General features: G+C 34.4%; 1 protein-coding gene and 1 pseudogene across 1 annotated transcript in view; both read left to right on the top strand.

The window, feature by feature from the left end:
* GALNTL6 (polypeptide N-acetylgalactosaminyltransferase like 6) overlaps positions 1-27,209 on the top strand; it is a 1,211,922-nt gene that overhangs the window by 155,981 nt on the left and 1,028,732 nt on the right. The gene's annotated exons all lie outside the window — the stretch shown is intronic.
* On the top strand, positions 20,973-22,392 carry LOC122474634 (annotated as a pseudogene).

The following is a 27,209-nucleotide window of genomic DNA, read 5'->3' as shown; positions in this document are numbered from 1 at the left end:
AGAAGCTTGAATGGCATGCTGTATGGTCATGACATTTTGTACTTTTCCATTTTTGTCCTTAGCCTAATAATCCTTATTTTACCTTGGTCATAAAGCATTTTTTGCATGATCAGTTTGTTTGTATCATTTACTCTGTGATGTAGAAGTGGGGGCTGACTTTATGAGCTTATTTACTTCTAAAATTTCCAAGTCAGATGCAGTTTTACTTTTTACATTACATCAACTAATTCTCAGTTTCTTTACCCCAAAGCGATGTAATTATAAAAGGAACTTTTGAAATCCTCTGTAATAGACCTCTTCTTTATTTCTTCTCAGTCCCCTGTTCTTCTTGCTCTCATCTTTAATGTTCTTTCTGCTTTCTCAGAAAATGACGGAGAAGAGAATCCCTTCTGGGTTGATGTTTTACTTGAAGTTCACATCTCTAGATATAATTTTATTGTTCCCTCAGGATGTCTATAAATTTCTTCATACAGGTGGACTTTTTTTAATAGTCTGCTTTTGACAAGTTAAGAGGTTAGGAGATTCTGTTCTTCAGAATAAGTTGCGAGGATACATTGTTGTGTTTATAATCACTAAGTTGTAAAATTGGTACAATTTTCTCTTCGTTATATGGATCTGTTAAATGAATCAACTTTCTTCTCTAACTTCACCTTTGAACATAATCCTTCTAGAAATTATGTAACATTTCATCATAACCTAAACAGAATTGCAATAGGACTTACACTAATAAAGTGAAAATGCTTTTTGGAATCTATGTGTGATATACAGGAAGTGGTACTGCAAATCAATGATGAGTAAAAATAAGTGTGTTTTTAATAATGAAAGGTATGCTGTGTCAAAACATAAAGCATCATTTCAAGGATGTATAATTTTTATTTGTTGTATGTACATTTATGATTGGTAATTGTACCTCATTGTTAATTTTAGCTTTTTAACTTTTTAGGGAAAGCATTCAGATAAATATTGTATTAGAATTAGAAAAAATATTCAACAAAAATACTAAGCACTTGCTATACTTAGGATTCTTTGCTAAACAATATGAAAGGTGAGAGATCTGTGTCAGAGACGCAAAATCTAAAATTCTTGATACGATTAATTTTAGGTTTTCTTAGAGGATCTATACTAACACACTTGGTATGAGTTTCTGTATCCTTCACAGTAAAATGAGAGTGTTGGATAAGGTGATTTCTAATGGTATTTTCAGAGAAAAAATATTATTCTCTAATCCTTTGTCTTGGTCAAAAGCTTGTGACCTTGAGCTGCTCTTAAATATATTTATTGATTCAATATAAATCAGAAAATGCATTTCTAATCTTTGTTACATAGGATTGACATTTAAGGTTCCTTTTGGGTGTGAGAAGGAAAATGAGTCATCATAGGGGTTTGTAACTATCCGTCTCTCCACTAAGATCTAACTTGTAGTCAATTTCAGTGTTCAAATGGAACGTAGCCTTGTATTATACAAGGATATTTAGAGAATATTGCAATATCACCTGTGCAAAATAATTTATCTTTTGCTGAAATTAATAGATAAATGATATCAACTAAGTATCTGGCTATCTGTTCCTTTAGAAAGTTTTCTATTACCTTCTTCCTACACCCTAAAGTACTCTTTTAATCAGAAGTACAAGGAGAGCTAGAAAATATTAGTGGCAAGACAATGCTTACTGAATCAAAAGCAGTACCTGCATAAATGCCTCCTGAGAAGATGGCTGGAATGAGCTCTCTCATCCAGACTGTTAAATTTCAGTAACCAGCTGAACTTCTCTAAATGTTTATTTGAACAGAATATTTAAAGAACATCAAATCTCCCCTTTATAACCAATTCTCCAGACACTTAATGTGTTGATATTTAGATTCTAAAATTTATATCAGAAAGCATCATTGAAACAGATGCTGATTATATGTAATTGGCTAAGAATTTGCATTAAGGAAGACTCTTGGGTGTGCATTCAGGCATTCATGTGTCCAATAAGAACTACTTGTGGGGATATTCTGATCTGTTCAGAATTATTTTTTTTTTCTCTAAAGGTTTTAAGGTATAAGAGAAGATGAAATAGTTGCTAGATGAAGCTAGAAAGGGGAATAGCAATGCAGTGAAGAGTATTATGAAATATAAAAATTTCATATGACTCCCAACTTGCAACTAATATCAAAGTTGAAAATCAATGTTTATTGATCCATGTATCCATTTCCATGCAGTCTCTATAAAGTACATGCATGCTGATGTTAATATTTTATTGGCATATGTAACAGGCATAAACTTTTCTTCTCTCTTGAGACTTTTTCTGTTCTTAAAGGACTTAAAATAATAGCAGGAAATATATAAAGTGATATTTGCTCCTAGATCTTTGGGAAGCATTCAAAATACATAAGTATACTATTAGAAGCAGAATGAAAGGCACACTGAAAACAAAGATTAGTACACATTTAATTGTTACTGAGCCTCATATTACTGATATTACATCTGGGTCAAAGTTTGCTCCCAGAATTATTTTGTATGTGTATGTATGTGTATATATCTATCTATCTATATATATATATATCTATATATATATATCTTATAGGACTTTTTTTTATTATAGTGAACAGCTAAAGTGTGTATATATCTATCTATCTATATATATATATATCTATATATATATCTTATAGGACTTTTTTTTATTATAGTGAACAGCTAAAGTACTTGGGATAAATCTTGAGACAATCACAAGTGATTTGACATCATGCTGAAAGTAAAGGCATATTAAAAAATATTGCATTATGTTTATAAAGACTTTATTGAGACAAAAACAAACAAATTTGCTTTGTTGCATTAACCTAATAGTATAAAGAGGTTATAATATGTCTAGGAACTTAAAAAATAGCATTAGCAATTTGGGAAATGTCAATGCAAAATAGCATAGTTCAAATAGAATTTCAGAGTATTTAAAGGCTGATCTAATATCTACTATTTGCTTTAATCATTAGAAATCAAAATTCTCACTATACCTGAACAATGTCTATTTATAAAACCAAAATGTCAAGAGTTGCAAGAGATACTGGTTATTTTCTTACTAAGAAAAGTTTAAGAAATAAGACAAAAGTTAAATATCTGGGAAATAACTAAAACAAGAAGAGCAAACAAACAAAAAGGGTTGGGTGCTCTGTGGCAACATTGTCTGTTGCTTTTATTGTAATTTCAACATTTTGTTTTCTCTTAAGCACCTTATGGGTAGAGCTTTGCAACTCTGCACATGTACATTGGGAGATACAACTATTATGGTGTATCTTATTCATCTTTCTGTCCTTAACTAACACTAACATGTTCTACAGCAGGCACTCAGGAAACCTCATGGAACTCAAATTCTCATGGGACAGACTTAAACCTTGTAGGACAAAGGAGAGAGAATATCTCTGCAGATTATGTCACATGTTATAAAAAATACTGGGAAACACTATATCTAGGTAGATAGATAGATAGATAGATAGATAGGTAGGTAGATATCTTAGAAACACTGGGAAAGATGACCTACTTGGATGGGATGGCCAGAAGGCCTTTTCAAAGCCAGGAGTAAGATGAGACAGCTATGCAGAATCATGAGAAGAACGTTCTTGACAGTGGCAGGAGTGTGCATAAGCAGAGTGTGGGAGGAAGAGGGCTTGACATGTTTGAGGGACACAAGAGAGGTCTGGAGGGCTGGTGTAGGATGATCCTGGGGTGTTGGTAAGGACTCAGGGGATTTCATTAAGTATAGAGGGAACAAATGAAAGGTCCCAAGCAAAGGAGTGAAAAGATATTTTTTAAGTATGTTTTAAATAATGCTCTGGCTAGTCTGTCGATAATGGATTAAGATATTGGGAGATGGCAAAGGTGGAGAATACCTGGCTATTGCCCTCCCCCACAGTGTTTCTCAGAATTGTTCTCATTATTAAATATTTTATTATACAGACATACATGCAACCTGCCTCCCCCCTTCCCCTTTAAAAATTTTTTAAAGACGAAATTCATTGTCAAATTTGTTTCTATACAACATCCAGTGCTCATCCTAACAGGTACCGTCCTCAATTCTTATCCATTATCTCTATTTCCATGTGCATCAAAATTGTGCTTTTCTTTACTACCACTTATGTCATTACTGCTCTGTCCCTCCCTCTTCTTTTAACTTCGTGGGGCTAATTGAATTTTTGAAGGAAACCTTCATATTGACCTCAATTGCCATCTCCTTGCACCTGACAGAGTTACACTTGCTCTGGAACAGAACCTGTGAATTATAGGTTTTAAGTAAGGAGACTTTTGCATTGAGCATGGTTAGGGTTAACTTCTCAGTAACATATGCAGGTCAGGGCAGAGGCACCTTATGCTTCCTCATATCAAATACCTCAATTCCTTGTCTTTCAGATACAATCACTGAAGGACCTGAGTGTTTTCACCACCTGTATTCATAGCAGAGTGCTGAGAGGTGCATATGATCTAAACAACAACATACAGTGAACTGAATATAAGGAGATAAATGGCTATTTGATTCACTGTCTAGTCCCTCAGTTCTACCTACAAAGACCCAAAACCTGGCATGGCAAGGGAATGATTAATATGAGATTCAGGATGAACCGCCTCCAACCCAGTGATCTAGGTTCAGTTTGGTGATCGTCTGGGGAGTAGGGAAGGAGTAAACAGATGTCACATTACTCTGTGAGCTCACCTTTAGTAGCAACTAATGTGTGCCAGGGCCTGTGTCTTGTTCCCAATCATGTCAGAAGGCAGATGTTTGATAAAACTGATGAGCATATGACTAGAGAAAAGTCCACAGATGTTGCTGGTTATGAAGTTCAGTTGAACTGATTAATTCTGATTTTACACATTCAACTCTGTAAGTGCATAACCACATTAGAGGCTTCGAATAACTGACTCGTGAGAAGTTTTCATTTAATGTTAATATATTTTCACTTGGGGACTTGTCTGCCCATTTCACTGAAGCTCTGGGCTCCAGTTGTATAATAATGAAACACAGAAGGAATAAAGTAGTATCATGTAATGTGTACACAGCAGCAATGAAGGCATACCAGTTCCTTTCCCTGTTTCATTTGTGAAGGATTTAGAAAGAGAACCATTTTTAAAAGAAATGCAATTTCTGGGAAAAAAATAACAGTGAATGACACAGAGTCTGTTTATTTCTTTTGAAGCTGTCAGAGTCAGTGAAGAAAACCACTTTGGGGTACTTGTCATAGGAGTGAAAGGGCTTGATGTTGAGGTTTTATTAACTCTGCTGATATGGAAAACTTCAAATCTAAACTGCTATAGGTATTATATAAAGTAATTTTGATAGACCAGTGGCTGTGGCCCTGGGTGTAAATTCACACCATGTGAGTAAATAAAGCTGGAGTAAATTTTCCAGTGGTGAAACCCTATATAATCTTGGGTTTTAGTTAAATTAATTTGAGGTTTTGAAATATGAGTTGTGTGTGTGTGTGTGTGTGTGTGTGTATACTTATTTTTTGATAGTCTGTAAATACACTCTGTCATCTTTAATAATGTTTTAAATAACTATTTTTTGTCATACACATATCTATAGAACATAAAATATATCAAATGATAATAATTTGTTGTTAGGAGTTTATGCTATTTAAATTAGTAATATTATATCCTTCTCTCTCACCTTCAACATTCTAAGTATTTTCTCTTCCATGAGTGATTGTTTCTCTTTGGTTAGTTTTGAAATAATGATATAAAATGTCAACACAGTTTCTGAAAATATGCACTATTTCAATACAATCTCCTTTAGTAAATGATCTCCAGCAAATGATTTCTACATTTGGCATATGTCACATATGAGAAGAAATTCAATTTCAGAATCATATGGAAAGTAGTTTTCCAACAGTATGGCAGACTAGGAAACCATTCATTTTAACATAAATAAAAATACCAAATTATATGTTAGAAGTATTTGTCTTAACTGGAAGACCACACACACACACACACACACACACATGAATGTGTATGTATGTATATTCTATAATATATATTATGTATTTACATATGTGTGTACATATACATATACATATACATATACATATACATAGTCTGCTAATTCCCATAAGAAAGTGAGAGCAAATATCCAGAAAAGTGACCAGTGAGTGCAGACAAACATGGAGTCGAGTTGTCTGCTTATTCTTGATGAACTTGATTTTTCAGTCTGGTGGCTTTGAAGAAATTAGGATTCTGCACAGTAGCCAGGCTCTGTCAATCACAGTACAAAAGACCTACTTCCAAAGGGCTACATCATTAGTTTACCTAAGATAAATTAAGAAAACAATAAATTTTTCATACAGATAACAAGGAATAATACCTGTTTTTAATCTTGGCTCTTAATTGAATGGTCCCCAAACACTCAATTTAGAAATTCGTGTTTTAGTGTTTCAAGCTAGGGGAAGAAATTTTTAAAAAATCCTCTCTGAAGCAAAGCAACTATAATACAGACCTCAAAAATTTCTGACAGATAAACTTTGATTATGCTTAATAATGAAAAGAAAACCACAAAAGGCATGAGAATGCAAAGCACACTTCAGGAGAGGAGGTCAAAGGTGAGGGGCAGAAGTTATATTGAGACTGGAAACAATCCCAGATCTTGGAATTCTTGGGTAAAATCACAATGTAAATAGGTTAATACACCTATCGAATAAAGGGAGGCATGAAAAGCAACAGTAAGTAAAAATATAAAAATGGCATCAAAATGTTTAAAAATGAATGAATATTACAATGAATAGTTTAAATAGGTGATATAAAATAGCTAGAGAGAGATTACATAAAATGAAATACAAATCTAAAGAAATTACCTGAAGTGTGGAAACACAAGTAGAATACATGAAAGAGAGGCTAAGAGATATCAGGTGTAAGAAGGAAAAATACAGAAAGGAGAGTTGGCAATATTGTAAGAGGTAAGTAACACAAGACAAGAATCTACAGTTTCAGAATAAATTGCAAGTTCCATAAAAATAATGAAATCCACTGTTACCATCAGAGTTGCAGAGAAGAATAGTAAAGATCTGAAGAACAGTGAGAAAGAAAATACTATTTGCAAATAAACAGCAATCACACTGATTGCTGATTTCACATTATTAAAAATGAGGAGCCAGAATTTTTTGGAATACCACCCTCATCATAAATTTGTTAATAACTTAGAATTGTATATTTATCCAAAATTCTTTGAAGGATAAATTCAAGATAAAGTAATTTCCAAAAAAACCCCAAAATATCAGAGAAATAGGAGAACTTCACTGTTAAAATTTATGAAGAAAATACTTATCGAAATAGGAAGAAGAAGTCTGATTCATAAAGAAGAATAGTGGGCAAAGAAATTGATGAACATGTGTTAAGAAGGAAGTAACTATAAATTATTGATCATAATTTCTGAAATACTAAACACAATGGTGGGTGATCAAAATTGAGTCATTGTAAGGAGAACATAATATATTAGTTATTTTAGACTTGCTGAGATGAAAGTGTATATTAATATTTCTAAGACACATTAAGTGATGGAAAGAGTATATATATTTTCAAATGAATAGAAGGAATAAAATGGAAAAAATGAAGAAAAATCCAAAAGACATCAAGAAAGAAGAAAATGGGAATAACCTAGAAAAATCAGGAGAAATGGAAAGCATAAAACAAAGTTATAGCAACATATACAAACCATCAGTCTACTTCTTAACTGTACCTGGAATAATCCAGTGAAGAAATGGGCAGAAGACATAAATAGACACTTCTCTAAAGAAGACATCCAGATGGCCAACAGGCACTCGCTCCTCATCAGGGAAATACAAATCAAAACCACACTCAGATACCACCTCACATCAGTCAGAATGGCTAAAACGAACAAATCAGGAGACTATAGATACTGGTGAGAATGTGGAGAAACAGGAACCCTCTTGCACTGTTGGTGGGAATGAAAACTGGTGCAGCCGCTCTGGAAAACAGTGTGGAGATTCCTCAAAAAATTAAAAATAGATCTACCCTATGACCCAGCAATAGCACTGCTAGGAATTGACCCAAGGGATACAGGAGTGCTGATGCATAGGGGCACTTGTACCCCAATGTTTATAGCAGCACTTTCAACAATAGCCAAATTATGGAAAGAGTCTAAATGTCCATCCACTGATGAATGGATAAAGAAATTGTGGTTTATATACACAATGAAATACTGATTGGCAATGAGAACGAATGAAATCTGGCCTTTTGTAGCAATGTGGATGGAACTGGAGAGCGTTATGCTAAGTGGAATAAGTCATACAGAGAAAGACAGATACCATATGTTTTCACTCCTATATGGATCCTGAGAAACTTAACAGAAGACCATGGGGGAGGGGAAGAAAAAAAAAGGTTAGAAAGGGAGGGAGCAAAACATAAGAGACTCTTAAAAACTGAGAACAAACTGAGGGTTGACGGGGGGTGGAAGGGAACGGAGGGTGGGTGATGGGTATTGAGGAGGGCACCTTTTGGGATGAGCACTGGGTGTTGTATGGAAACCAATTTGACAATAAATTTCATATAAAAAATTATAAAAAATAAAAATAACTTCGTTTAAAAAATACTCTGTTTTAAGAGACAGATTGTCATATTAGATTTTAAAACATAATAGGTATATGCTATGTATAACTAAACAAATAACAATTGAAAAGAGTGCTATAAATATTAATTTTTGACAAATAGACATAAGGATAAAAAGATTTACTATAAATACTAAAGCTTACTCCTTAATGATATAGCTGTAAGCTAGCTACAGATATATGTGCTGTCATATGCCATGCAATATACAATATAATAAAATAGTTCCAATTATGTTATCAGTATTGACAATTATTAGGAGATATAACTATGTTGATAAATCCAACCGTAAAATGGGAGATTTTAACAAATAACTCAGCAACTGAGAGATCATAAAATGTAAAGACTAGTAAAGATATAAAATACTGAAAAAAATAATCATTTCGATATATAGTAAACATAAGTAGAGCATTTTACACACACAAACTCATAATATGCAATAATATGAACATTTTTTTTTCTTTTCAACTTTTTATTTAAATTTTAGTTACTTAACATACAGTTGCATACAGTGGATTATTGTTTTCAAGATTAGAATTCAGTGATTCATCACCCATATACAACACGCAGTCCAATAATATGGACATTTTTTTAACTTTACCTTATATATTTTTTTTTTAATTTTTTTTCAACGTTTATTCATTTCTGCGACAGAGAGAGACAGAGCATGAACGGGGGAGGGGCAGAGAGAGAGGGAGACACAGAATCGGAAACAGGCTCCAGGCTCTGAGCCATCAGCCCAGAGCCCGACGCGGGGCTCGAACTCCCGGACCGCGAGATCGTGACCTGGCTGAAGTCGGACGCCCAACCGACTGCGCCACCCAGGCGCCCCAAACTTTACCTTATATTAAGCAATGAACGCTAAATTCAAACTTTCAAGTGGGTAGCATCTTTTAGAATACATTCAATAATGAAAGTAGAATTAGAGGTCTGTGGGAAAATTTTTGTTGAAACTGTTGACACTTTTGGATTATTACAGGGTCAAGGAAGAAATTGTACTAAACATCAAAATAATAATAATAATGTATTTTTAAAATTCACACCAAAACTTGAAGGATAAAATGAAAGCAATAATTGAGGCTAGTTTATAACTTTAAATGCTTATATAAGTAATTAAGACATTAGTGAGCAATGTGCTTAAATAGCTATGTACTCAAACTAGAAAAAAAAATAAAAAAATAAAGTGGAAGAATTTGGAGAAACAGTTAATAAATATAAGAGTAGCAATTAATGAAACAGAAAACAAATCGCAACAGACTTTACGTAAAGCCTATTTTTTGAATTAAAGCAAATATTTTTTTTTTAATTTTGTAAAATTTATCAAGTAAAAGTGTGGCAATGAGGACAAGACTTGATCAAGTTGGTGCAATGGTGCAGAAATATCAATGATAGTAAAATGATATTGGAACACACATATACTGATAAATTTAAAGACAGTTAACAGGTACAGGTGTCAGAAGGTAGCAGAGGGTTAGTAAAGTATCCTCCAGACTCAGAAGTAATGTTTAGGTTGGTGGACAAATGATCCAAATACTACACAGCTATTCTCCCTGAAGTCTGGAACTTAATCCATAGATTTTTATACAGTAAGGGAAGGTACAGAGGTCATTGTGAGGTCAAAGGGTTTAACATTTAACAGATTTTGTGAAGAGGGACTTGAGGGGGCAGTAGTGGAAGAAACCACATTACTTCTACTAGTTATCTAAACAACTTTAGGGAAGATCAGAATATGCCTTCCTGCATTCTGTCCAGGCATACATTAACCTCCAAAGGTCCTGGTTCTAGTAGCCCCAAAGGAGGTCATTTCAGGGACACGAACAAGATGGAGGGTCAAAGATGGAGTCAGTGTTGTCAAATCTTACAACAGATAATTTTTTTAATCTATCACTGCCTAAAATTTCTAAAAAAGAGATTGAAAATAGGAATTGCCTCATAGCTATAAGATAAATGGAATCATACATCCAAATTTTTCCACAAATGACTGTTTTACAAATTATTCCAAAGATTCAAGCAACAGATGCTCCCTTCTTAGTCAAATTCTTCTAGAGAATGGGAGAAAAGAGAAACATTCTCGAAGTTATTTTATAATTTTAGTAGTATATCCTCCCACTAATGTGAGACAGGTGCAATACGTGAAAAGAAAATTATTAACCAGTGTCAGTTGTGAAATCAAATGTAAAAATAAAATTATATTTAAAAATGTTTCTGAATTCAGCAATGTGTAAAAAATGTAGTACTTCACAATCAAGTTCAGTTTTCCAGTAATGCTAAATTTGTTTAAATTTGAAACAATTCGGGGCAGCTGGGTGGCTCAGTTGGCTAAGCATCCAACTCTTGATTTCAGCTCAGGTCATGATCTCATGGTTCATGAGTTTGAGCCCCATGTCAGGCTGGTATTGACATTGTGGTGCCTGCTTGGGATTGTCTTTCTCTCCCTCTCTCTGCCCCTCCACCACTCATGCTTGTGCTTGCTCATTCTCTCTCAAAAGTAAACAAAAAAAAAACTTTAAAAAATTAAAAAATAGAACAATACATTTATATTGAAGCAGTGAAGCCACATGATCATATCAGTGAACAACTACAAAAAATCACTTAGTAAATTTCAAAACCCATTATAATAATAGCTTTTTCAAAAAAATAAAAACATAAGATGACTTTCTTAATCTGATAGAGCATAATTATTAAATCTGCAATGAGTATCTTAATCTCTAAACATAAAAAAAATTGTCCCTTTTATAACCTTGATGCATGATATAGCCACTTTTTTCAAAATTTTGTACTTTTGCATTATAGCCATCTAAATAACTTTAAAAATAAATTAAAAAAATATATATATATATACATACACATCTTGAATAGAAAGGAAAACTGTCACTGTTCATTAAAGATATAATTGTAGGGAAAAAAACAAATTCTCTGTATGAATTACTAGAGTTAGTAAGACTATTCAGCAAGGTAACTATATTTAAATCACAGCACTAAACAAAAAGTTAACTTTTTAGAAATTTACTGTATATAATGAAAATAAAACATAAGATAACTAGGAACCAAATTATTCAAAGAGGTACAAGACCATTTTTGTTGAAAACTATAATACTTTACTGAAAGATAATGAGGAAAAAAAGAGCTACAACATTTATTCGTGGGTAGGAAGACTCAGCATGTTCAGCTCCACTAAATTGATCTATATATTGTATATAATCCTAATCAAAATTCCAATGGATTGTGTATTTGTGTGTGTGTGTGTGGCTCTGCGTGTGTGTGTGTATAGGAATAAAGGGTCAAGAAAAGCCAAGATACAGAAAAAGGAAAAATAGTAGGAGTGGAATGGTTTGCCTCAGAGATTTTAAGACTTACTGTGAAACCATAATCTTTCAGTTCACATGATATTGGCTGAGGAGTAGAAAAACAGATCAAAAGAACGAATAATCAGCTAGGAAACATACCCTCTGTTGTGTTGAAAATTCACTTATCAAAGTTGGCACTGCAAATAGGTGAGAAAAAGGATGAACCAACCATTCAATAAACCATTCTGGGCTTTTGGTTATCCACAAGGAAATTTATCTTCACCTCACAGTATATATTAAAATCATTTCAAGGAAATTACAGGCCTAAATATGAAATTTTGAATCTCTAGAAGAAATTTACTTTGGTTTTGGAAAGAATTTATTATATATAAAATGAACAGTCATATATTAGAATCGTTACATCAAATAGTATAACATATGAGGAGAAAATACAAGCCAACAATTCTGAGGATGGATTTTCAACACAACTGATAAAGAATTAATATCAAGACTAAACTTAAAAAGTTCTACAGATCACTGAGAAATAGACAACACAAAACAATAGAATGAAAAGTACAAGGAGTTATTTCTAAGAAAAAGAAATAGAAATGGACAATAATCATGAGAAGATACTCATCACCACTAACAAATGGTGAAGGGGCACCTGGATGGCTCAGTTGGTTAAGTGTTCAACTTTAGCTCAGGTCATGATCTCATGGTTCGGTTCATGAGTTTGAGAACCGAATCAGATCTCTGCTGTCAGCACAAAGCCCATTCCAACTCCTCTGTCTCCCTCTCTCTTTACCCACCCCTCTCTCTCTCGTAAAAATAAACATTAAAAAAAATAACTTAAAAAAAACACAAATGGAGGAGAAAACAGAAATACATTTTAGCAATCATTAAATTGGAAAAATATATCGTACAATACCAGGGGTTTCTGGTGTATATGTAAATGATATAACAGTATCCCCACAAAACTAGTAAAGTTGGTGATGTGCAAATTTTATGAACCAGAAAATCCCCTCATAAATATAATGTGAACAATAGCATACACATTAAAAAAATAAGAACATAAAGTTAATAGAAAAATATGTGGACTCTGTGAATGGTGTTCTGACATTTTCCACTCCACTGCATTTTAAAAATTCTATTCATGACTCACTGAAGTAATTCTATGCCACTAAAAAGTTGTTATCTGTGGGTTGAGATATATATTCCTAGAGCAACTTTTGCACTGTATAATAGGAAAAGTGAAGAAGAAATTCACAGAAACATTTTTCTAATATATAAAGAGTACCGGTCCTGATGCCTACTTGTTAAGGGAGTGAGTAATGATTTGTGGTATATATTCACACAACAAACTATTTTGTAGCAACAAAAACAAATGGACTTTAGTTCACAGAGGTCTTATTGAGCAAATACTACAAATTTAATTTATGTAAAATTAAGCAATACCAGAGAGACAGACAGGCAGACATAGATCATGCGTAAGTTTGTATGTGTATGTGGAAGGATGTTTGTTTGTTTGTTTGTTTGTTTGTTTATGTGGAAGAATGTTTAAAAGCCAATGAATAAATAACAGATAACCCACGTTAATTGTGTCCTGAGAGATCGAAAGGAATGGGGATGCAATGGTGGAAGGACAAACAGGGTCTTCAGAATTATAGGCAATGTTTGATTCCTTAAACTGGGGTTAGATATGAATTGATTGTTTCATTTTTATTCATTATGTGTTACATATGCATTCTTTTGAATATAAATAATTATTTAAAATTTAAAAAGTCTGTACAGAATTCTCATCATTTTTGAAAGTTTTCACTGAAATATGAAGAAGTTTAGAAATATGCCCATAGTTTAACTGTACAAATAATGAATTTTCACCATCTGAAGAACATCTAGATCACAAAACACATCTCTAAAACCCAATGGTACTTTGTTGTTCACTCTCCCTCCTGGGCACAGCCTCCCCTGCAAAAGGTGACCCTTCCCCTTCTAACAGCATAGACTTGTTTTGTATGATTTTAAGCTTGACAGATTCCACCAAATTACATGTAGGATTATATATTACTGAAAATGGTGTGTGTGTGTGTGTGTGTGTGTGTGTGTTATATATTTTAATTTTATGTTCTACCTGTTTTCTGCTTTAATTACTATCTGTACATTGACCTTCTATTCATTGACCTTGGTAAATTCACTCATTAATTCTAATACAGCATCTCTAATTTTTTTGGATTTTTCACAAACAGTTGCATTGTCCACAATTATGATAGTTTTATTTCCTGCTTTTCAGTCCTTCAGTCTTTTCTTCCCTTGCTTTACTGTGCTGGTGTGAACTTTCAGTATAAAGTTGACTAGCAGTAGTGATAGTGGGTATCTAATCTCATTGCCAGTCTCAGAAGGATTTTTTAAAGGCATTTTTACTTTTAGTCTTCCATAGTCTCTAGACCATTGAGGACATTACTCCTTATTCCTAATTTTTATTCCTATTTGTGGTCTATTGGTAGTTCTTTCCATCTTAATGTATATTCTATTTTATCAAATTATTTTTCCACAGCTAACAATATGACATAATTTTTTCTCCTTTTTTTCTTTTACTGTAGTAAGATATATTGATTTATTTTTTAATGTTGAATCAACCTTGCATTCCTATAATATGTCCTATTAGCCATTAAGTATTGCTTGATTTGTATACAGTTAGATTCTCTTTGCTATCATTTTATGATTTATGCATCTGTGTTCATGATAGAGATTGGTGTGTACTTTTCTCTTTTAATGTCTTTGTTAGGATTTGAGTTCTTAAAATATGCTATTGCATGTTCCCTTTTATCTTATTCTCTGAAAAATTTTATTTAAGATATTTTTTTCCTTAAATATTTGGAGGAATTAACCACAAAATCAAATGGGATTGAAGGGATAGTGTGTGTGTGTGTGTGTGTGTGTGTGTGTGTGTGTAAAGATATATAATAATAGATCAACTGTTTTATTGGATGTAAAAGTTTCAGGTTTATAACTCTTCTACCCTCAGCTTGATGGGTTTTTTTTTTTGCTTTGTTTTGTTTGTTTTACTAACTTTTCTATTTCATCCCAATTTTTGTCAAATTTATTAGTATTTATAACATCCTCATAATATCTTTTAATATTTTTGAAAATTCTTTAAGTGGATATTGAAGCTTAGTTGGCAGTTGTTTTTTTTTCAGTTTTAAATGCTATTTCACTGATTTCTGCTGTCCATCATTTTTATGAGACATCAATTCTCAGTCTTCTTGCTATACCAGTGAAGGTAATATTGTCTTTTTTGTCTTAAAAATTTTCCCTTTGTCTCCAGTTTTCAGAAATTTTATCATAATAGTTGATTACACCGCTGTCTCACACACTACACATCATCTCTGTGTTGATGCTGACCACAGCAACTGTGGAAGACAGTTTTTGTTTTGCTTTTTTGGCAGCAGTGGGTGTTGTCCAGCATTTTACCTCCTTCCAGTGGTTGGCAAATGTTTCTCTTTGGTGGAAGGTTAAGTTCCATCTTTCACTGAATTTAACAAAATCACATACTCACTTTGTTTGCATCCTTTGCAACTAAATTGTGAGCACTTGACACAGGCTTGAACCATACTAAATGTTTAATAAAGAAGTAGGTAGAGAAGCATAAGCAGCAATAGGTGGCAGTGATAGATGTTGTAGCAACAGACAGTTCCAGAAGCTGCTGTGGTTGTGTTGCTGTGGCTACCCAAGCACAGTTCTGGCTTGGGATGTTGTTTCTAGCTGTGGAATTCCTGAACTATATTTCTCACTGACTCTGTTAGCTTCTCATCATAATTTTATACTTCATTTTTTGCATAAGTCAGCTAGATTTGTTTTCCATTAGTTGAAACTAAAACATATCTTGTACTTCATCTCTGACATCTTCTCTCACATCCATAATCAGTCTGTCATCAAATTCTATTTCGGATACATTTTCCAGAAAAATCTTGAATTTTTTCCCCCGCTCATTGCAAAACAGTTAAATCTTTTGTGTGGGCCATTGAGTAATGCTTCCTGACAGAGCCTACAATCCACTCACGTGAAATCCAGCAGTTATTTCTATTTAGATGTCACACTTAAAACCTTCTAATACTTTTACATTGACATTAGGAGAAAATCCATGTCTATGGATTGAAGTTCTTCTAAGATGTAGAATTTACTGACTCCCGAGCTTCACGAACTCTAACCTCTAAAGGACTCACTCTGCTTTAATCATCCTGGCTTTTGTTAGGTCTTTAAATACAATAGGCATCTTCCTGCCTCTTGGCCCAAGGTTCTTTGCACATGATGGTCCACTGCCTGGAGTGTTCTCTCTCTTATTTCGGTATGTACCCAACACTGGCTCATATTTTAGGTTGTGCCAAAAACAGTTTCCTCAGGAAAGACTTCTCAAAGTAGATAAAAGCCTTACTGGCTTGATAAAGTCTGCCCTATAATGTCTGTAATCCCAAGATTTAGTGTAGTCACAGACATATAGGAAGTCAATGAACATTAGGTGAATTAATAAATGAGTGAATAGTGAAATACACTATTGTTTTTACAATGTGGGTTCTCCCACAAACATTTTTGGTCAAACAGTTGCAATGTTTATATCAAATTTATGTACTCCAATCTGGAAAAGTTTAAAACCTAAGGAAATGTGATTCGTCCTGGTCCATGATGAAGACTATGCTCTGCATTTTAGTAACTAAAATTTATTGACTCCAACCTTGCTGGTGACAACTGTGAAAAAGGAAGAAGCAGAAATATGAAAAGAAACTGTCAACTTGGTTACAAATTTGGATGAATATGTGTTTACTTTTCTAATTTCCTAAAGTCTAACCAGAAAGCTCATCTGATTATCAAAATATCTCTGCATTTCTTTTAAAATTATTTAGGAATTATTACTTATAAATTTGTATTTTCCCCAGTTTTATTGAGTTGTAGTTAACAGCTCAAAATTGGATGTATTTAAAATATACAACTTGATAATTTCATATACACATACATTTCAAAATATCACGTGCAAGCTTATTAACATATCAACTATCTTCTTACATAGTTATCTGTTTCTTTCTTTCCTTTTTTGTAGTGATAACACTCAAGATCTAATCTCTTAGAAAATTTCAAGTATACAATACAACATTGCTAAATATGGTCACATCATTGTACATTTGATCTTCAGAAAGTATTCATCTTACATAACTGAATCTTTGTAATCCTTAACCTACATCATCCTGTTAACCCCTCCCCCCAATCCCTGGAAACCACCATTATACTCTCTGTTTCTATGAGTTTTACTATTTTCAAGATTTTTTTTTTAAGCTTTTATTTATTATTTGAGAGAGAGAGTGTGAGCAGGGTAGGGTCAGAAAGAGAGTGAGAGAGAGAGAATCCCAAGCAGGCTCCATACTGTCAGCAAAGAGCCCAACATGGGCTTTTGTCTCATGAATGTGAGATCATGACCTTACCCAAAATCAAGAGTTGGATGCTTAACTGACAGCCACCCACATGCCCTGAGTTTTACTATTTTAGATTACACACATAAGTGAGATTATGCAAATTTATCTTAATCTCTGTCTGCCTTGTCTTTTCTTTCATCAGCTGAGCTTGAAGTGGACTTTCTGACTCATGGAAAGTCAACTGTTATATAGCAGGCCCACAGTCAGTTCTCTCCTTTAGAGAGGGTGAAATGCCTTTGGGAAAGAAAGTAGTATCTTAGTCAGATATCCTTGTAAGCATACTAACATAATTGGCAAAAACCAATGGCATTTTCCAATGGGAATCTTTACATATGATATGTTTTTAGCTGGATGAACTTAGTTGCATTGGACTGTTTATGCTTATCAAACCAGGTGTTTATTGAAATGAAGTATAAAACGTTGAATGTTCTATGATCCAAAAAACACCTGTAAGTAATATGATGCATGCAAGTATTGGAGACTCCACAGAAAATGTACAAATATACTTAAACAAGTATAGAGGAGAGTTTGTCTTAAATACATGGAAAATATCTTCTGAAAACCAAGCTAACTCTTTTAGATTGGTATCCTTTTAGAACATACATTGAAAGTTAATTTTTATACATAAGAGATATTGTCTTGTATTTCTTCATGTGTATCAAGAAATACATTTTAAAAAATAAGGAAATAGTGTGTGGGGGGGGGGTTCATGATGGTGGCAGAATAGGAGGACCCTAGGCTCATCTAGGGTCCTATGAATACAGCTAGATAATGATCACATCATCCTAAGGATCCCAGAAATCAACCTGAAGATGGACAGAACAAACTCTGCAACTAAATGGAGAGAAGGGGCCACATCTAAGAATATAGGAAGTGCAGAGACATGGTTTAGGGGAGAAGAGATTCCAGGGTACTTCAGAGGAGAGAACGCCGCAGTTGCAGAGAAAAGCAAAAGAGAGGAACATGTAGGAGAATGCACAAAGAGAACCTTTCCTGAAAGCCCTTGGCTTGGAAGATAAGAGGGGCTGAATTTTATGAGTTGTTGCAACCTGTGAGGCTTAATGCCTAGAGTTTTAAAAGTCCGTGGGCTTGGCTGGGATAAAGCCTGGAGAGCACTGCTCTGTTCCTGGAGAAAAGGCAGGCAAACAACTCCAAGGCTGACAGTGTGGAAACAGTGATCTGAAGAAAGCCGAGGGCACACACTCACTCTTCTTTGAGGGCTTCCCTGAGAGGCAGCATTCACAGAGATGCCTCTCCAGGACAAAGGAGCTGGCAAGTGCCTTTTCTATTCTCCACCCCTCAGCATAAACACAGAGGCACCTGCAGGGAACAGCATACCACTGACACTGGACACTGCCTACCTTCCTTAAACCAAGCCCTACCCCACTGTGCTCTGGCAGGATTGCCCTTCTCAGTCAAGTTTGTCTCAGTTCCAGTGCAGCAGGCCACTCCCCTAGAAGACCAGCAAAGCTCATGCCCACACCACATCTCCTGATCAGAGAAGTCTGCAGGGCCTCAGTTCTGGTGGAGTTGACGTCAGCTCCCATTTAACAAGCTGACCACCGCATACCTAGTTAAAACCCACCATGTTCAGGACAGGGACCAAACACTGCCCACAGTAGGCAAGGAAACCTTCCGTGGATGGCTTTCCTGAAGGATTAACAACCGTAACGCAATGGCAGAGTGCATGCAGTACACACCGGAGACACTCCCATGAAGTGCCAGACCTGGGGCTCTACATGGCTTCTTCTTTATAAGAACATTACTTTCAGGAGCAGGAGACATAACAGGCTTTTCTAGCACACAAAAGTCAGAGACTTAGACAAAATGCCAAGATATAGGAATTTATCCCAAATGGAAGAACTAGTTAAGTATGGTCAAAGATCTAAGCAAAATAGATATAAGTTACATGCCCGGTGGAGAATGTAAACAATCAAAAGGATACTACTCACTGGTCTTGAGAAAAGAACAGGAGACATCAGTGAGACCCTTACTACAGAGATAAAAGGGTTACAAAAGAATCAATCAGAGATGAAGAATGCAGTAAAACAGGATTGGAAACAGGCTTAATGCAATGAATAACAGACTGGAAGAAGCAGAGGAATTAATTATTGGCATAGAAGACAAAATAATGGAAAATAATGAAGCTGAACAAAAGAAAGAAGAATTATGGGATATAATGATAGACTTACAGAACTCAGTGACTGTCAAATGTAGTAACACTCATAGGAGTCCCTGCAGAAGAGAGAAAAATGTCAGAAACTTTATTTCAAGAAATAATAGCAGGAAACATCCCAAATTTGGGGAGGAAACAGACACCCAAATGTAGGAGGCACAGAGAACTCCCATAACAAGCAGGGTAACACCAGACATAATGTAATTAAATTTACAAAATATAATGATAAAGAAAAAATCTTAAAAGCAAAAAGACAAAAGTAGTCCTTAATTTACAAGGGAAAATCCATAAGGCCAGCTCGAGGTTTTTCAACAGAAACTTGGCAAGCCAGAAATCAGTGGCATGGAATAGCAATACTTACATCAAACAAATGAGACTTTAAAACGAATACTGTAAAAAGAGACAAAGAATGGCATTATGTGCTCATAAGTGGGACAATCCAACAAGAAGATATAATTATAAATATTTATGCATCCAACATGGAAGCACTCAAATATATAAAAAATTAATAAAAAACACAAAATAACTAATTGATAATAACACAATAATATTAGGGGACTTTAATATCCCATTTACATCAATGGACAAGTCATCTAAACAGAAAATAAACAAGGAAACAATGTCTTTGAATGACACAGTGGACCAGATGGACTTAACAGATATATTCAGAACATTCTATCCTAAAATAGTAGAGTACACAGTCTTTTCAAGTGTTCACGAGACATTCTCCAGAATAGATCACATATCAAGTCACAAATCAACAAATATAAAAAGATTGAAGTCATACCATGCATCGTTTCTGACCACAAGGCTATGAAACTAGAAGTCAATCCCAAGAAAAAATTTGGAAAGACTATAAATACATGGTGGTTAAACAACATACTACTAGACAATGAATGGGTCAACCAAATCAAAGAAAAATTTAAAAAATACACAGAAACAAATGAAAATGAAAAACAATGGTACAAAACATTTGGGATGCAGCAAAAGCAGTTACAAGATGGAAGTATACAGCAATATAGGCCTACCTCATGAAACAAGAAAAATCTCAAATAACCTAACTTTACACCTAAAAGAGCTAGAAAAAAATTTAAAAAATGAAGCCTAAAGCCAGAAGAAGAAAGGAAACAATAAATATTAGAGCAGAAATAAATGATATAGAGACTAAAAAACAGTGCAACAGATCAATGAAACCAGGAGCTGGTTCTTTGGAAAAAAAAAAAAAAACAAAACATAAAATTGATAAACCTCTAGCCAGACTAATCAAAAAGAAAAAAGAAAGTACCCAAGTAAATAAAATTATAAAAGAGAAAGGAGAAATAACAACAAACACCACAGAAATAGAAATAGTTATAAGAGAATATTATGAATAACCATATACCAAAAAATTGGGTAACCTGTAAGAGAGCAAATTGAGGGTTGCTGCAGGGGACGGTATGGGTGGGAGGATAGGTAAAATGGGTGATGGCAATTAAGGAGGACACTTTTGGGGATGAACACTGGGTGTCATGTGTAAGACATGAATCATTGGGTCCTACTCCTGAAGCCAAGACTACACTGTATGCTAAGTAACTTGAATATAAATAAAATTTAAAAACATAATTTAAAAAAAAAGAAATGGACTGGCCCAAGAACCAGAGACGGTCTTGCTGCCACCACAGGTCTTTCAGCCACCTGACAATGTCATCTCATTTAGTAGAGAGGCCACCACTCCCTCACAACAACAACTGCGAGGAAGGTGAACAGCCTTTGCCCCTGACAGCTGGCCTCAAAAGTTCCTGGGTAGAACTCCCTATGAACAGCAGCAATGGCAATGATAATGGCAATGAGAAAAATAGGGGGCTAGAACATGTACCTTCCTCATCTTCTGTCTGCAGTGGAGACATGGAAAAGGCTCTTTTGCATGCACAACATGAATCAGGACAGAGTAGTTCAAGAGCCAGTTCTCACTGTGACAGCCCTTCCCCACAAGAGGATGGGCAGATTATGTTTGGTGTGCAGATATACGCCAGTAGGGCCCATAACTCTCAGAAGAAGAGGTTGCAGAAGAAGAGAAAGAAGTTGATCCTTTGAAGAAAAGTGTAGACTGGGTGTCCAGCTGGTTCAGTAGACCTGAAAACATTCCACCTAAGGAGTTCCACTTCAGACACCCCAAATGTTCCATTGCTTTAAGCATGAGGAAAAGCAGGGCCATGAAGAAAGGGGGTATTTTCTCCACAGAATTTCTTGAAAGTGTTCATTCCATCTTTCTTCCTCTCTCATGTTTTGGCTTTGGGGCTACACATCTATATCGGAAAGCGACTGAGCACACCTTCTGCCAGCACCTACTGAAGGAAAGAGAAACCCCTGGAAAAGCGTGTGACCTGTGAAGTGGTGTATTGTCACAGTAGTTTATTTGAACTTGTTACCATTGTAAGCATGACCCAACCTACCACCCTATTTTTACATATTCAAGTTCCAGCAACTCTCAAATCCAGTATTTTATTCAAACTCTGTAGAAGCATTTTACTAACCTCATTCCCTTTTGGCCTGTAAGACATTTTAGAATTTCCTAACAGAATTTACTGTTATTTAAAAATTCCTAACAGAATTTACTGTTATAAAAACATTTTTAAAAAGAAAAGGGCTTCTTTTCCACAAATGTCACCGGCAGATTATAATTTTGTCAACAATGCTCTCATCTGATTTTAGTGCCACTAGACTTAGACCTGCATCATTTGTGGTATAAATTTTACTCTTGCAAGATAACTATCATCTCTCTCTTCAAATGAAACCAGGTTGATGTGACAGCTTAGTTGTTTTATTTTTTTTTCAAGACAAAGGCAAGCTTCAATAAGCTTGAATTTATAGTTATTAAAAAAGAAAAAAAAATCAACCAAGACACAAGGAAAAAATATCCTGGGCAATAATTTTAAACAGACAACAACAACAAAAAAGACATGGACAAATTCCTAGAAACATATAAACTACCAAAACAGTGACAGAAGAAATAGAAAGCTAGAACAGACCAATCACCAGCAAAGAAATTAAATCAGTAATCAAAAACTCCCAACAACCAAAAGTCCAGAGCCAAATATCTTCACAGCAAAATTCTACCAAATATTTAAAGGAAATTTAATAACTATTCTTCTAAAACTATTCCAAAAAATAGAAAAGGAAGTAAAAATTCCAAATTCATTCTATGAAGCCAGTGTCATCCTACTACCAAAACTAGACAAAAATTCTACTAAAAAAAGAGAACTACAGGCCAATATCCCTGATGAACGTAGATGCAAAAAATTTTAAGTTTTACTAGCAAACTAAATCCAACAATAGTTTAAAAAAATTCACCACGATCAAGTGGGATTTATTCCTAGTTTGCAAGGGTAGTTCAACATTCGCAATTGAATTAACACGACACACCAGATTAATAAAAGCAAGGATGGGGTGCCTGGGTGTCTCAGTTGGTTAAGTGTCTGACTCTTGACCTCAGCTCAGGTCTTGATCTCAGGGTTGTGAGTTGTGCTCGACACTGGGTGTGAAGCCTACTTAAAACAATGTAAGAATAAGAACCATATGATCATTTCAATAGATGCAGGAAACTATTTGACAATAAGAACATCCATTCATGATAAAAATCCTCAACAAGGTGGGTTTAGAGGAAACATACCTCAACATAATAAAGGCCACATGTGAAAACCCACAGCTAATATGCTCAATAGGGAAAGCCTGAGATCTTTTTCTTTATGGTGAGGAACAAGACAGGGTTGTGTCTACTCTTACCACCGTTATGTAACATAGTACTGGATGTCCTAGCTGCAGCAATCAGACAGAAAAAATGGATGATAGATAGATAGATAGATAGATAGATAGATAGATAGATAGATAATAGATAGAATCCAAATCAGCAAGGAAGAAGTAAAATTTTCACTCTTTACAGATGACATGGTACTCTATATAGAAAACCTGAAAGATTCCATAAAAAAAAACCCTGCCATAATTGATAAATTCAGTACTGTTGTAGGATACAAAATCAACAAACAGAAATCTGTTGCATTTCTACACACCAATAATGAAGCAGCAGAAAAAAAATTAAAATATCAATCCCGTTTACAGTTGCACCAAAACCAATAAGACACCTAGGAATAAACCTAACCAAAGAAGTAAAAAACCTTTACTATGAAAACTATTAAATACTAATGAAAGAAATTGAAGATGACAGACAGAAATGGAATAACATTCCATGTTAATAGATCAAAAAAGTCAATATTATTAAATTGTCTATGCTGCCCAAAGCAATCTACACATTTAATACAGTCCATTTCAAAATACCACCTGCATTTGTCATTGAGCTAGAACAAACAATCCTAAAATTTGTATGGAAACACAAAAGACCCCTAATAGCAAAAGCAACATTGAAAAAGAAAAGCAAAGCTGGAGGCATCACAATTCCAGATTTCAAGATATATTATAAAGCTGTAGTGATCAAGACAGTATGGTGCTGGCACAAAATACAGAACAGAAAAGAAAATCCAGAAGTGAACCTACCACTATGTAGTCAGTTAATCTTTGACAAGGCAAGAAAGAACATCCAATGGGAAAAACAGTGTCTTCAACAAATAGTGTTAGAGAAAGTGGACAGCAACATGCAAAATAAGGAAACTGGACTTCTTTCTTACACTGTACACACACACACACACACACACACACACACACACACACACACACAATCAAAATGGATGAAAGACCTAAATGTGAGACCTGAAACCATAAAATCTTAGAGGAGAACACAGGCAGTAACCTCTTTGATATCAGCCATAGCAACTTCTTTCTAGATTGTCTTTTGAGGGAAGGGAAACAAAAGCAAAATAAACTACTGGGACTTGATTAAAAAAAATCTGCACAGTGAAAATTCCTAGAAGACAGCCTATGGAATGGGAAAAGATGTTTGCAAATGATATAAAGGGTTAGTATCCAAAGTATATAAAGAACTTATAAAAGTCAACACCCCAAAAAAGAACAATCCAGTTAAAAAATGGATAAAAGACAAAAAATGGGCAGAAGACATGAATACACATTTTTCCAAAGAAGACATACAGATGGTGAGCAGACACATGAAAAGATGTTCAACATCTGTGATCATCAGGGAAATACAAAATAAAATTATAATAAGATGTCACTTCACACGTGTCAGAATGGCTAAAATCAACAACACAAGAAACAACAGGTGTTGGTGAGGATGTGGCAAAGGGGAACTCTCTTGCACTGTTGGTTGGAATGCAAACCAGTGCACTGTGGCAAATAACATGGAGTTTCCTCAAAAAGCTAAAAATAGAACTACCCTACAATCCAGCAATTGCCCTACTAGGTATTTACTCAGAGAATACAAAAATACTAATTCAAAGGGATACATGCACCCCTATGTTTATAGCAGCCTTATCTATAATAACCAAATTATGGAAATAGCCCATGTTCATCTACTAATGAATGGATAAAGAAGACGTGGTGTATATGTATACAATGGAATATTACTCAGCCATAAAAAGAATGAAATTTTGCCATTTGTAACAACATAGATGGAGCTAGAGAATATTATACTAGGTGGAATAAGTCAGTCAGAGAAAGATAAATACCATCTGATTTTAGTCATATTTGGAATTTAAGAAAAAACAAATGAGCAAAGGTAAACGGAGAGAGGCAACCCATGAAACAGACTCTTAACTATAGATAACAAACTGATGGTTAACAGAGAGGAGATGGGTGGGGGAGAGGTTAAATAGTTGACAGGGATTAAGGAGTGCACTTGCCTTGATGAGCGCGGTGTTGTATGGAAATGTTAAATCAGTGTATTGTACACGTGAAACGAATATTATACTGTATGTTAACTAACTGGAATTTAAATAAAAACTTTGTCAACCATATTTTGGGTTGAGTTTTGAGTCCATGTGTATTTGAAAATTACTAAGACAAAATATAGTTAATTCCCCAAAAAGAAATAAATAAAATAAAGAATAAGGAAATGAGTGGGCTGTATCTACATATAACAAACACAAAACATTGAAAATAATGTCATTTCTACAGTGTTTTTGTATAGATAAATTTTGTTTAGCTTTAATGGTCATAGTATATGAAGTGGCTAAATAAAAACATTTTTTAAACTAGATTTGCATTTGTTTTTATACTCTATTAATGACAGAATGCATTGTTTATGAAAATGTCTTTTAGAGAATAAAATTAATACATTCTGATATTTAGAAATCCTGTATTAGTAGTCTCATTTCAACCTCTATTGATCAGTTAAATGCAATTAGCCTACTAATTTGTAACAAAAATAAATTCTAGGAACAAGGGTGAAAAATCATACATCAATAAACTTTACTTTTTTACAGGGATTCTGTAGCCCATTGTCCATATTTTTTTGTTTCAAAAAAAAATGTGGCTGTTTATTCAGTTTTGAAAGAAAATTCATTATCTTCAACATTTTAGTGAATGGATAATATGCTAATTAAATGAAATATATAAAAAAGTATTTTATACTACAGTCTCTTTTTTTTTCTCATTAGGAAAGCTTGCAATCTGCTTTCACCCACAGCTCGTAAATTAAATTTGGAAAAATGAATATTATAAAATATGCCTTAACCTAGGAAATATATAATAATTAGGATGTATATGAGATTCTTTTTCAACTCGATAAATAGAAAATATTTTATTTGAGGGGCACCTGGGTGGCGCAGTCGGTTAAGCGTCCGACTTCAGCCAGGTCACGATCTCGCGGTCCGGGAGTTCGAGCCCCGCGTCGGGCTCTGGGCTGATGGCTCAGAGCCTGGAGCCTGTTTCTGATTCTGTGTCTCCCTCTCTGTCTGCCCCTCCCCCGTTCATGCTCTGTCTCTCTCTGTCCCAAAAATAAATAAACTGTGAAAAAAAAAATTAAAAAAAAAAAAAAAAGAAAATATTTTATTTGGAATAAAGTAGAATTTCAAGATCAAACATTATAACTAATGACATATTAAGTATAACCATTAGGACCTCACCTTGTACCATCTTTCACAAGCTACGTAATTCTAAGAAAATTAGAGTATGATATGTAAGAATTTTTTTTGGATAAAATTATAATGCAGTTGGGAAATTGTTACCATATATGAATACAAATATTTTAGTGAATTAATCATCAGGTAGTATCCATACAGACAAGAAATTAAACCTCAGCCATTTGAAAGAATTTTAAAAATACTACCGACTTGGGTTGCCGGGGTGGCTGTCAGTTAAGTGACCAACTCTTAATTTTGGTTCAGGTTATGGTCTCGTGGTTTGTGAGATTGAGCCCCATATTGGGCTCTGTGCTGGCAGCACAGAGCCTGCTTGGGCTCTCTCAAAAATAAATAAACAAACATATTTTGAAAAAAAAATACCACCATCTTAGAGATTTGTGAGCAATTACAGTTCTGCAAAACAATTTTTAAATTTGTTGTGTTGTTTTAGTGTTCCATTAGACCTTTATCCAATTTAATGTGTATAACTTTCAGAATTAATATTTTTATCTCTTTTTAGATTTATTTTTCTTTCTTTTTTAAGAAAATTTTTAATGTTTAATTTATTTTTGAGAGAGACACACAAGTGGGGGAGGGGCAGAGAGAGAAGGGGACAGAGGATCCAGAGAAGGCTCCTTGCTGAGAGCAACAAGCCCGATATAGGGCTGAAATTCACAAATCAGGAGATCATGACCT

This window comes from Prionailurus bengalensis, chromosome B1 (genome assembly GCF_016509475.1).
Source record: "Prionailurus bengalensis isolate Pbe53 chromosome B1, Fcat_Pben_1.1_paternal_pri, whole genome shotgun sequence".
In the NCBI taxonomy this organism is placed as follows: domain Eukaryota; kingdom Metazoa; phylum Chordata; class Mammalia; order Carnivora; family Felidae; genus Prionailurus; species Prionailurus bengalensis.
This window is presented reverse-complemented; position numbering and strand designations above follow the sequence as displayed.